Genomic DNA, 11,758 nt, shown 5'->3' on the forward strand with positions numbered 1-11,758 from the left:
ACCATCACCAGGTTCAAGTCTGTACAGTCTTTAAACGCCAAGCCAGGTACCCTGAGCCACTTACATACATATAAATACTCTTAAAAACTCAAATGGCAAAAACACATTTAAAAATTATGGCATATCCAAACATTAACCAAAAGTTAAACTGTTAAATACTAGGGATGGGCAACAGTGGTCGAGTAATCGAGTACTCGAACGTGACAGCGACCATCGATCATGAGAACGATGATCGCCCTGACTTAAAAAAAAATTGTCTCTTTTTTATTGGTTATTGCGTCATTTTGCGCGGTACCTGAGGTCTGATTGGTTAGCGTTATACAGCACGCCTCCAGACCACGGCGAAATAAAGTGAAACTGAGGCGTGCACTGCAGTGATGTCTGAAATCACTGTGATCATTAAATGGTTATTGCAAGATGTGCAGCGCCAATCTGTCATAGCCTACATAGCATTATAACGACAACACGATGGAAATGGAATGCTTTAAATTCTCTGTGCTTAGTTCCCCGCGTATCAGCTGTTAAAGGAAATCCACAGAGAAACTAGCGAGAACACTAAGACTAACGCGTGAAGTTCATGTGCGCATTCGCGTCCTTTTCTGCAGATGCACATTGTAAGATTACTTTTATGTTTTCTATATCTGATTAATCTAATATAAAACGCGTTTGGTTGAGCTTAATAAGCTAGCAAAGCGCTGCCGTAATACCGGTTGTTCATTTTCTTCAGTTTCAGCTCAAATGCATTAATGCTCGACATTATAATATGGTTTAGAGACGGTCATATTCTTTTCAGATAGGCTATTTCTATCTCAGAATCATTGATATTAGTAATGCAGCAGTGCTATACTGTTTTCGTATTATTTAACAGTAGACCTAGTTTATTTAAAGTTGTTTTTCGTTATGAGTTCGAAAACGCGCAGTGATGTCTGTAAACACTGCGATCATGAATAATAAAATTAAGTGCATGATGTGCAGAGTCAATCTGTCATAGCATTATAATGAGAACACGTTTTTAATAAAACGTTGTTTCTGTGTGAATTCGTTGTCCGTGTATCAGCGTTGTTGGGAAGAGCGCATTCAAAATGTTCTGTTTCAAACCAGCTTGTAAAATCTAGCACGTGCGAAGTTCACGTGCGCATTCACGTCCGTTTGTGTTGATTTAAAGTGTAATAGGTTAATATTAATCTGATATAGGGTGCGTTTGGTTGAGTTTATTAACCAGCTTGCAAGCTCTGCAGGGTGGTGTTATTTCACGGTTTCAGCTCAAATGCAATGCTCGATATTATTGACTTGGTTATTTGAGACGGTCATTTTATAAAGATGCTTCTTTTTCAAAGACATTTATGCATCATAATCTAGCAGTTATTTTTTGTTTTATATGTTCATGTTTTCATATACTTGTTTTCATGTCACGTTTGTATGTCAACAACCATTTTCATAACAGTATTTTCATTATCTCAATGACGGACATGCCCCGCCCCCTGCACATGCCCCGCCCCTGAGTACTCGTTTTTGAGATCTATCGATGATCGAAATGAGAAATTGACAAAAATGCCCATCCCTATTAAATACATTTTGCATATCTATAAATTGTGTGCCTGCACAGTTTGTGGAGGTGTTCTCCTGTTAAGTAATACAGTAGGGGAGATGGTAAACAAGAGTAAAAGATAGTTTGGGGATGAGCTTTGAACAGAAGTCTTAAAGGATACATTTTTCCTTAAATTTAACTCAGACCCTATTCATAATCCATATATTTCTATGGGAAACTATTGCTGCTCTCCCTGCTCTTATCCATGCTAGGCTGCATGGATGCGCAAGGAGAGCAGCAATAAAAGACAGATTTTACCATCAGAATCTGTTGGGACCAACAAAAAACCCAACCCAAAGTAAAATAAATGAAAATATCCAAAATAGCCTATTTAAAAAAAAATAGCATATATAGGTAGGCCTCTTACATTTTATTAAGGCACTTGCATCTTCAGGAGTGACTGGCTCTGATGAACTCCCTCCAGGAATTCCCTCAGCCATTGGCCTTCCAGCATTCAGGCTCAGGGCCATCTACTCTACATTTTTCAGAGGTGGTCCTTCCCCCATTTTGCGAGCCTCTGACTTCTTTCTGTTGGCTGAGTAGAAATCAAATGAGAATATTTAATTCAGTAAAAACAGCTATTAGACCTATGTCAAAAATTCTGCTGCACTGCTAGATACTGGATGCTATTTAGTTACTTAATATTTCAAATGTTTGTAAAGTCAGGTAGTCTACATCCATGATATGCTCAAGCCTTACCTGATTATGTTCTCTTTGTGCCTGCAGGATTGCACCTACATGAAAACTATAATTAGGTTCATTAAAGGGGTGGTAAAACACATTCTTTTGAAGGCTTGACTGTGTTTGTGGGGTGCACTGTAACATGTGTTCATGCTTCGTTTTAAAAAAAATTGCCTTATTTTTCATATATTTGACCTTTATTCTACACTGCTCTGTCCCTCCTTGTAAAACGGTCTGATGCTTTCCGGGTTGTATGAAGCCAGTCCCTCAAAAATACGCGATGGGCTCAGATTGGTTAGCTGGCCCAGTGTGTTCTGATTCGCTAAACGCCTAGTGCACGTATGTCGGAAACGTCACGCCCCTTACCTTTATCGGAGGCTGTGCTTTGGTCAATGTTAGAAACAACGGCGTCAATAAAACCATACCAATCTGAGCCCGAATCAGACCCAGAACATTTGAGTGAAGATGATCGAGCAGAACCTGTTCAGTCCTCAAGAGTAAAGACTGCGGATCTATAATGATCGCTACTGAATGGCACTTTAACTTTTGTATTTTTAGAACGATTATAGCCAAATATCTGTCACAAGAACTAACCCAAAACAAACACTAAGCACTGGCTTAAACTAGTAAGTTAGCCAAATCACACACAGAACCATGTTTAGCATGCCTGTAGATAAACAATACATAAAAGCTCTAATCAAAGAATCATTTACACTAATGCCAAGTTCACTGTTGAGATTTTAACGTTAGTGTTTGTAACGATAGGTGTTCGTCGGATAACGTTAAGTATGAATGAGCATTTAACAGACTGGTTTGCAGAACAGTGTTGTCATCTGTTTACTTCCTTGCTACAACCTATTACAGGAAAACACATCGATGAAAAATAAATCAGACTTACAGGTTGTGGCCCGTAAACAGCTTCTGTTTGTAAATCCAGCTTTCAGGACAAGCCGTTGTGCATATCCTGTATTGAACTCGCGAAGTTTGTGGAAGATTGTGTTGTCCTCCGTGAAATGTGCAGCGCGCGCGTCATGCATCCACGCACCGGCAGTGTTTTTTTCACGCAGCTGACGTTGTGCAAATCTGGCATTGAAATCGCGAAGACGGTGGATGTTCTCCTCCGTGGATGTGCTGCAGGGAGCCCTGCGCGTGCCTGATTCCCCGCTGACTCAAACACACGTGCATATAACATGCTGTATGTTAAACGCTCTGCAACGCACCCCCGTCCCTATGAAGGCTGAACAGAGCAAGTACCCCAGACCTGCAATCCGGATGAAAATAACAGCGTTTCCTTGGCATCGCGGCAACAACACTCCAGCCTAACTATACCACAACAGCGCCGCGATACAAAATGGCCTCACCCCCCCTTATTTCATATTCCCCGGAGGACGGGTTTATGTAAATATTGAGGCTGGTGATGTCAGCAAAACCTGGGTGAATGTGTAGTAGTCCCTAGCGGCCGTTTGCTGTAGTCCTTAGAAACTGATTTCTTTAAAAGCAAATATCTCCCTTTGCTTTAAACTTTGAACGTTGTAACTTTGCAGATGGTGTTTATGCTCAAGCAGCAACATTACACGTTAGCTAAAGTTAGAATAGTGAAATCGTGGTTTACCACCCCTTTAACACACTGTTCTTCCAGTTTCACCTCTGATATTATAACAGTTGGGTAAGTTACTCTAAAATAATTATTACGTACGGGTAGAAAAGGAATGAAGACTCAATTGCAGAGGAACAAAAGATTTATTAAATGAACAGAACTAAAAAACAAATACCCTCGAGGGGGAAAATCAAACATAATAAAAGAGACACACCGGGGTCAGGAACAAGCACAAGACTGAAAACGCAAGGAGGTTAAATAGGGAACAAACAAGGCAGGTAATTAGGGAACAACAGGTGGGGAAAAATGAATCCAATAATAAGATAACAAGAGGGGTGGGGTCAAGACTAAGGACAAGAACGCACACGGCACAGAAATAAATCAAAACACCACATGTGCTAGACAAGACAGACATGTGACATTACCCCCTCCCTACGGAGTGGCTACAAAACGCTCCACCAGGGAACCCAGGTGCAACAAAAGGACAGACCAGGGTGGAACAGGAGGGAGAACGGAGCCTTCTCTGCACTCGGTGCACTGGATAGCCACGGCAAGGCAAAACATTTAGGCGGCTCAGGACACTCCTCCGCGACGACCGCAGGCTGCGCCGCAACCGTCCCCGAATGTCTGGAGAAAGCCCTGTGCTCTTCCCAAGCACGCAGGACTGCTACCTGCTACATATTAAATATATAATATAATATAAAATATATAATATAATATAAAAGATTATAATATTTAGACATAGCCTAACTATATATGAAACTAAATAGGCTACGTTTTCTTTAACCCTCTTTCCGACGAAGTCGTTGGCGCCTTTTGATGGATTTTTTCCTTATTCCAGCGGAAACTCACAATACTCAGATTCATTTTTAGCCATAGAGATAAGTGCAAGACATAATTATAAACTGTAAACTCTCTACTTTTGTGTACACTCACGATAACAGCAAAGCCTGTGGACTCAGGGAACAGATTATTTTGCACTCCACTCCAAATGCGGTCTTCTTTCCAAAAAAATATTTTGTTTATTAAACGCAAAGTTTTTCATTTCAAAAGCATTTCTAAATTCAGTTTATATTTCCAAAAAACGAAATTCCGAGCCAAAATAACGAAGTGGTAAAAAAAAAACTTTGAGTTACCACCATGAAGATTCAAACTTTTCGCTCGTCTCTGTATGTGGCAATGCGTCACACCTGGCGTATGTAAAAGTCAATAATTCTTTACAGATGATGGTATGTTTGGACAGAAGACGAGTTCTTTATTTAACTCATAAAATAATAGAATATAAAATGCCACAATTTATCATAACACCTCATATGTGCCGCTCAAGTATAAGGTGCTTTCCTGGCCATCAGTGCTATAACATGCACATCTCTTTCCATTAATAATAATGGCGTGAGGTGGCTGGGATAGACATAAACCTAACAACATACGTAGCATGATTTTTGGAATGATTTATCACGAGAGGAAAAAAAATGGTTTTAGTCGCATAACATCAGTTAATGGAAACGCTGTCATTGCGCAATATTTTTTTTGTCGACTTTTAGAAAATATCGCAAAAGTTTTGCGCAAATCTGTAATTGAAACGCGGCTAGTGTAATTCGATTAATGTAATAAGTACTCTCTAGAAATTATTGGATGATTTATTACTTTCTAAATCCCATATCAACCTCAACCACTTGAACAATACAACTGCACTTTTAATGCTTTTAAATAAACAATATACAATTGCATGAATTATTCTTGAACTGACCCAAGTGCGTAGAGGGTGAAGTTACATTAAAAATATACATTTTAACATTACAAATGTATGTTAAATCCACTATTGTTTTAAACAGAACTGCTCTATAGTCTATGCAGTACTTAATGCAATTACATCAGAATTAACTTTAAATTACAGAAGAATTAAGAGGAATACATTTTCAAGTGAAAAGTAATTAAATTATAGTATTTAGATTACTTTGTAAATAATTACAACCAACACTGTATAACAATAATTCAAATTTCAAATTCAAGCTAACTCTTGGTCCTTCGCCGCTGCAGCAGTGTTGATTTTTTTTTTTTTCGTACCCTCTATATGCTTGCAGAAGCACATCCAGTTCTGCTAGTGAGAAATATGCAGACCTCTTTTTGTCTGACGCTCCATTGATCATGGCTTTTTATTTTTAAATTTTAGTCAGTCTACTTAAGAGTGAATTGAACTGTAACATCTCAGGGTAAGTCTCAAAAACTCAGAGTTCAAGTTAACTCAGAGTTGGTTGAACCGCCTTATTGAAATTATGTTCCCTGTTCTATTGATTACTCTCCCTTGTGTAATAATATAAAAGCCTTTGGTTTTCCTCAGTTATTTGTCCAGTTAATGTTATGAAAACAACAATTGGTTACAAAGCATAACTGACAGCATATATGAAGTATAAGTTACAGAATATCTCTATAAAGTTAGGTGAAGACTGAAACTGCTCACCAGGAGTTGCTGTGCTTGAACGCATCAGTGAATCACACTCCAGTGTGATGTGCTTTTCAGCCTCCTGGGCTTTGGCAGAATTTCCAAAAGCCACATTTTTTTAACTTTGGGTCCAGCAGTGTAGCAAGTGCCAAGGCTCTGAATGACTCATACTCCCCACATCTGGAGTGCAGACCTTCTTGCATCTTCTTGCATGTGGCAGGTGAGCTGAAGAGGAGCCGGGCGGCAGTTGAGCTGGAGAGGAGCCGGGCTGCAGGTGAGCTGGAGAGGAGCCGGGCTGCAGGTGAGCTGAAGAGGAGCCGGGCCGCAGGTAAGGAGGAGAGGAACCGGGTGGCAGGTGAGCTGGAGAGGAGCCGGGCAGCAGGTAAGGAGGAGAGGAGCCGGGCTGCACGTGAGATGGAGAGGAGGTTTTTTGAAGAGAACCAGATGGATCAGGACGATCTGTGACTTGAGAAGGCGCAAAGTCACAGTCTTGAAAAATATTAGAATTATAAGGCCATATGCCTGTACACTGGAAGCCCGCCTGTATGTTTTTCTCTGTTGCGGCTGTAGGCAGGGTGATCCTCACAATGCCTGGAATGTCGTAAATACTCATAGTTTTACCTGGATTCCCCCTCATCCAGTCATCGCTCGCCAAATTCACCATCCTTTTAAACGGACCAAACACACTACGATCAAGTGGTTGAAGTTTATGGCTGCAATGTGGTGGGAACGTAAGTAGTACAATTCCCTGGCCTTTGCAAAAATCCACAGCTCTCACAGAGATATAGGAAGAGTGGTTATCGAGCAGGAGCAACACCTTTCTTTCTGGACTGACCTTTGTATGCTTCACAAAGTGAACGAGGAATGATAGTAGGGCTGAACGATATATCGTTATCGTATCTATATCTAGATATGAACTTTCAAGATATTACTATCGAAAAAAGCAACGATATAGACGATATAGATTTCCCCTCTCCGCGCTCGCCCTGCATACAACTCTGTCAGTCACAACAAACATCAGTTTTACGAGTGCCCTTGAATGCACCGCTAAAGCCAGCGCACACACACTACCAGGGATGTGGGAACTATATTGTGAGAGGGGGGGCGGCGTTTCCATGGTGACGTGTCATTGCTTGTCACTGCTTGTCACGTGACACACCGCAGCAGCAACAGCGCTGAATGAATGATGATCTGCTTTTATGTCATTTTTTCCTTTTTTATTCAGAATATTCACAAATATCTGATATTCCGATTGTCAAATACATGCAAGTGGAAGTATATTGTTGTTTAAACACCTTTATAACGATTGCGTTAGTTGAGCTGTATGCACGATGGGCGCCGCCGTGTTAGTTTGTGCCGCAGACGCAGTTCAGAGAATCGGATCTGTTGGATTTACAACCTCTATGTTTACAACACGTAAATTCATCCACTTCTCCCGAAATACTTAAAAGTAAGTGGCTGGTGAACTGGGAATAGAATAGAAATAAACATTGAAGTTACTTACACAATGTGTATCTGATATGAATAAAACGTGTCGAATTATAATGGAAAGGATTATTATTACCTCTTACCTAGACATCAGTGTGTATTTTACAAACTCTAAAATGTATTGTTTTTTAGTACTTATGTGAACTTATATGTTTGAAACCTAAAATAAACAGTATGTAGTTGAAAACACTGAAAAGTTGTGATATATGACAGCTCTGAGCGCGCCTGTCTCTGGCTAAATTCAACATTTGAATTTAGCAGTTGATCATGTGATGCACTTGATCATACGCTCCAGGGACCAGCCTAGACTGATTACACCTGTGTGATCGTACGTGCGAAAGGCTTAAAAACAATACATTTTCTGACACAAATTTTTGAAATGTAGGCTTAAATCAAACACCATTTAATTCAGATTCTGGTTTTCACCAAACACGTAGTCATATCGTATTGTATCGATATCGAGATATCTGGCATGAAAATCGAGATATGAAATTCTGTCCAAATCGTTCAGCCCTAAATGATAGGAAATCCTCTTCCTGCATCCAGCTTGATGAATTAGCACTTCCTGCACTCCCCAATGGCCCGCTCTGAACGAAGTGATCTTTAAAATTCTTGCGAGGGAACACAAAGAATGAAGGAATGGAATTCCCCAGAGCCTGCACAGCATATGCAACCGAAACAAGTGTGCCCCTCTCCCCCGACGTCATGGCACCGACCTGCTTCACACCCCGGCGTGCTACGACTCGGGATGGTGCCTGGACAGTTATCACGCCGGTTTCGTCGACATTCCATATGTCACTGCCATCGAACCCGTTTTTGTCAATCACCTCCCTCAGTCGACTGAAGAAGAGTTCCACATTAGCACGATTGAAACTGGTGGCTCTTGAAAGGCTAGTTGCCTGTGGACTCCTCACTGAAAGTCTGGGGTTCCGCTTCATAAATGAGCTAAACCAATCAGAACCTGCCATTTTCTTCTCATTCCAGGTTGAATCCATGTTGTATGTTGAATTCCACCGCGAGTTGATAAGCAAACTTTCTGACTTAAAAGAAATCATAACACGATGTCTGAGTAGAGACATTTTTTTTAAATTATCTAAATGTATGGTAAATGCAGTGTACGGGGTGGCAGTTGCTGAGTGGTTCATGTAGGTTGTCTACAAACTGGAAGGTTGGTGGTTCGATCCCCGGTTCCACCTGACCAAGTGCCGAGGTGTCCATGAGCAAGACACCTAACCCCAGCTGCTCCCGACGAGCTGGATGGTGCCTTTCATGGCTGACACCGCCGTCGGTGTGTGAATGAGTGTATGAATGGGTGAATGTGAGGCAAATGTAAAGCGCTTTGGATGGCCGTAGGTCTGTTAAAAGCGCTATATAAATGCATTCAATTTACCATTTTAAATGTATGTGTTGGTATTTATTTAACTTTTACCTGATTTTAAACAATTAAATTTTTGTGAATGATGAATAAAATGAGTTTGCATGAAAGGTCGAATAAAAATTAAGATGTCTTAAATCTTGCCTTTTCTACCCTGTTCTCAAGACGCTTATCCATCATGCTCACCTCATGTGGAGTTAGCCCATAGTATATATCGACTGCCTGGCTTATATACTGAGACAAAGTCTCCTCCTGCTCCCTGGTGAAGACCTGGTGAGGACTGTAGTATCCTACACGAGGAAGGCCCCTCGATCCCTGCTGTTTCAGTTCTTTATATTTCCGCCAATATCTGTTCAAGGTGACATGGCAGATTCCATGGGATTTTGCCACTGCCCTGACAGACTTTCCTTTCATAACTTCCTCTGCTGCTCTTTTTTAAAAGACTGACATCGACTCCACAATCTGTTTTTCTCACCCAAGTTCTAGGCATTCTGAAGAATAATTAAAATCACAAAAATGTTCTTATTTGTATGTATGGGGATGGTTGTAACACTTTCCAAACACGTGTTACACCCTACCCCACCACTGTCACCCACTGTTTAGCTAGCTGTATTAGCATGGTGCTTTGAAATTAGCAGGAACTAGAGAAACTAAGGTTTGACCTGATATAACTCATGCAACATTATCTACAACAGTAGAAGTACTAAAAAAAATATTATCTTGTTATTTTTTTTAATTTTCTTACCTCAGAATTTGATTTTTGGCTGTAGCTTCAGGAGAGATTGCAACACAGACAGCAACACCTCCATGTGGGATCATAAAGGAAGTCTGAAAAAACTGAAACTGTCACATGACTCCTATCTTATCCCTGATTCGTGGAAATGGTAGTGTTACAACTCTCCCCGTGTTACGACTATACCTCGTGTCCCCTATATATGATCAGGCACAACATTATTGCCACCTTCCTAATATTGTATTGGTCCCCTTTTGCTGCCAAAACAGCCCTGAGCTGTTGAGGCATGGACTCCACTAGACTCCTGAAGGTGTGCTGTGAAGGTGTGCTGTGGTATCTGGCACCAAGATGTTAGCAGCAGATCCTTTAAGTCCTATAAGTTGCAAGGTGGTGCTTCTATAGATCGGACTTGTTTGTTCTGAACATCCTACAGATGCGCGATTGGATTGAGATCTGGGGAATTTGGAGGCCAAATCAACATCTCAAACTCGTTGTCTGTGCCGAAACGATCGTGGCACTGCCGCTTCTGCTCTGCTCCTGCGACACGCTGCCGCGCCACCTCTGCGTGTGGTGTGAATGCTCCAATCTGTTAAAGGTCTCATGACATGAAAATTTCACTTTATGATGTTTTTTAACATTAATATGAGTACCCCTAGCCTGCATATGGTCCCCAAGTGGCTAGAAATTTCGATAGGTGTAAACCGAGTTCTGGGTGTCCTGCTCTGCCTCAGACGGGCCGATCTGAAATCTTCCCTGTATGTCGTCATACGGGGAAAGGTTACCTCCCCTTTCTCTGCTTTGCCCGCCCAGAGAATTTGGAGAAAATGGATTCAGTTTATTTTAGTCGAAATGTCAGCACAGGCTTCGATCAACTTCACATTGTTTCTCTTTAAATCTGTTATTTAAATTGTGATTAGACTACAGAGAGAGATCAAAGAACACTCTCTTTATAATGTTCAGAGCTGTCAATCACAGGCGACTCGCGAGTGTATCTGCACACTTGCCCAAACTGCCGTTATAATGAATGACGCTGTTATGCTGCACAACGAAGCTCTCACTGTTTTCATGTCGATGTCGTGTTTGCTGTTAGTTGTGGTGAAAGCATTTTGTGAGAGAAAACGGGTTGCAATGACGAGATCACTGCATTCACGCGATCGACAGACTATCTGTGTAATCAATGCTCATCGCTGCAGCCTTTCAAAGATCTAAAAAAATTATGCTATCATCAACACTTTCACGATTCGTTAATCTTGACAGCTGTAATAGTAAAAAAAAACATAGTAAAAGTATTCGAGAGGGGTTCCACATATATAACAAAGTTCGTAGAATAAGGAGGAAGAAGACAGGGTTAGCATGACTAGCACTTACACACACAAAGCGCAGCTGCATACAAACATTTTTAAATATGAAAGATAAAAGGATTAGTCAAGTCAAGTCACCTTTATTTATATAGCGCTTTTTACAATGCTGATTGTTTCAAAGCAGCTTCACAGTGTTAAACAGAAAAAAATGACACAGAATTTGATTCGGCTGTACAGCCGCTCTGGAGAAAACAGTGATGTCATCTAGCTCAGTTTGATTATCATATAGTGACAATGCGGGCTGATCAGTAAAATAGTTGAATATTTAGTGTCCCCAACTGAGCAAGACAAAAGCCAGAGGTGACGGTGGCAAGGAACCAAAACTTCATCAGGTGACAGAATGGAGAAAAAAACCTTGGGAGAAACCAGGCTCAGTCGGGGGGGCAGTTCTCTTCTGGCCAACAAATGTATGAATGATATAATTATTATTGTTATTAAAATATTATTGTGTACATAAAGATAAAAATGCCGACATGTCATTGGATAGTCATT

This window comes from Gobio gobio, assembly GCF_949357685.1.
Source record: "Gobio gobio genome assembly, chromosome: 5".
In the NCBI taxonomy this organism is placed as follows: Eukaryota; Metazoa; Chordata; class Actinopteri; order Cypriniformes; family Gobionidae; genus Gobio; species Gobio gobio.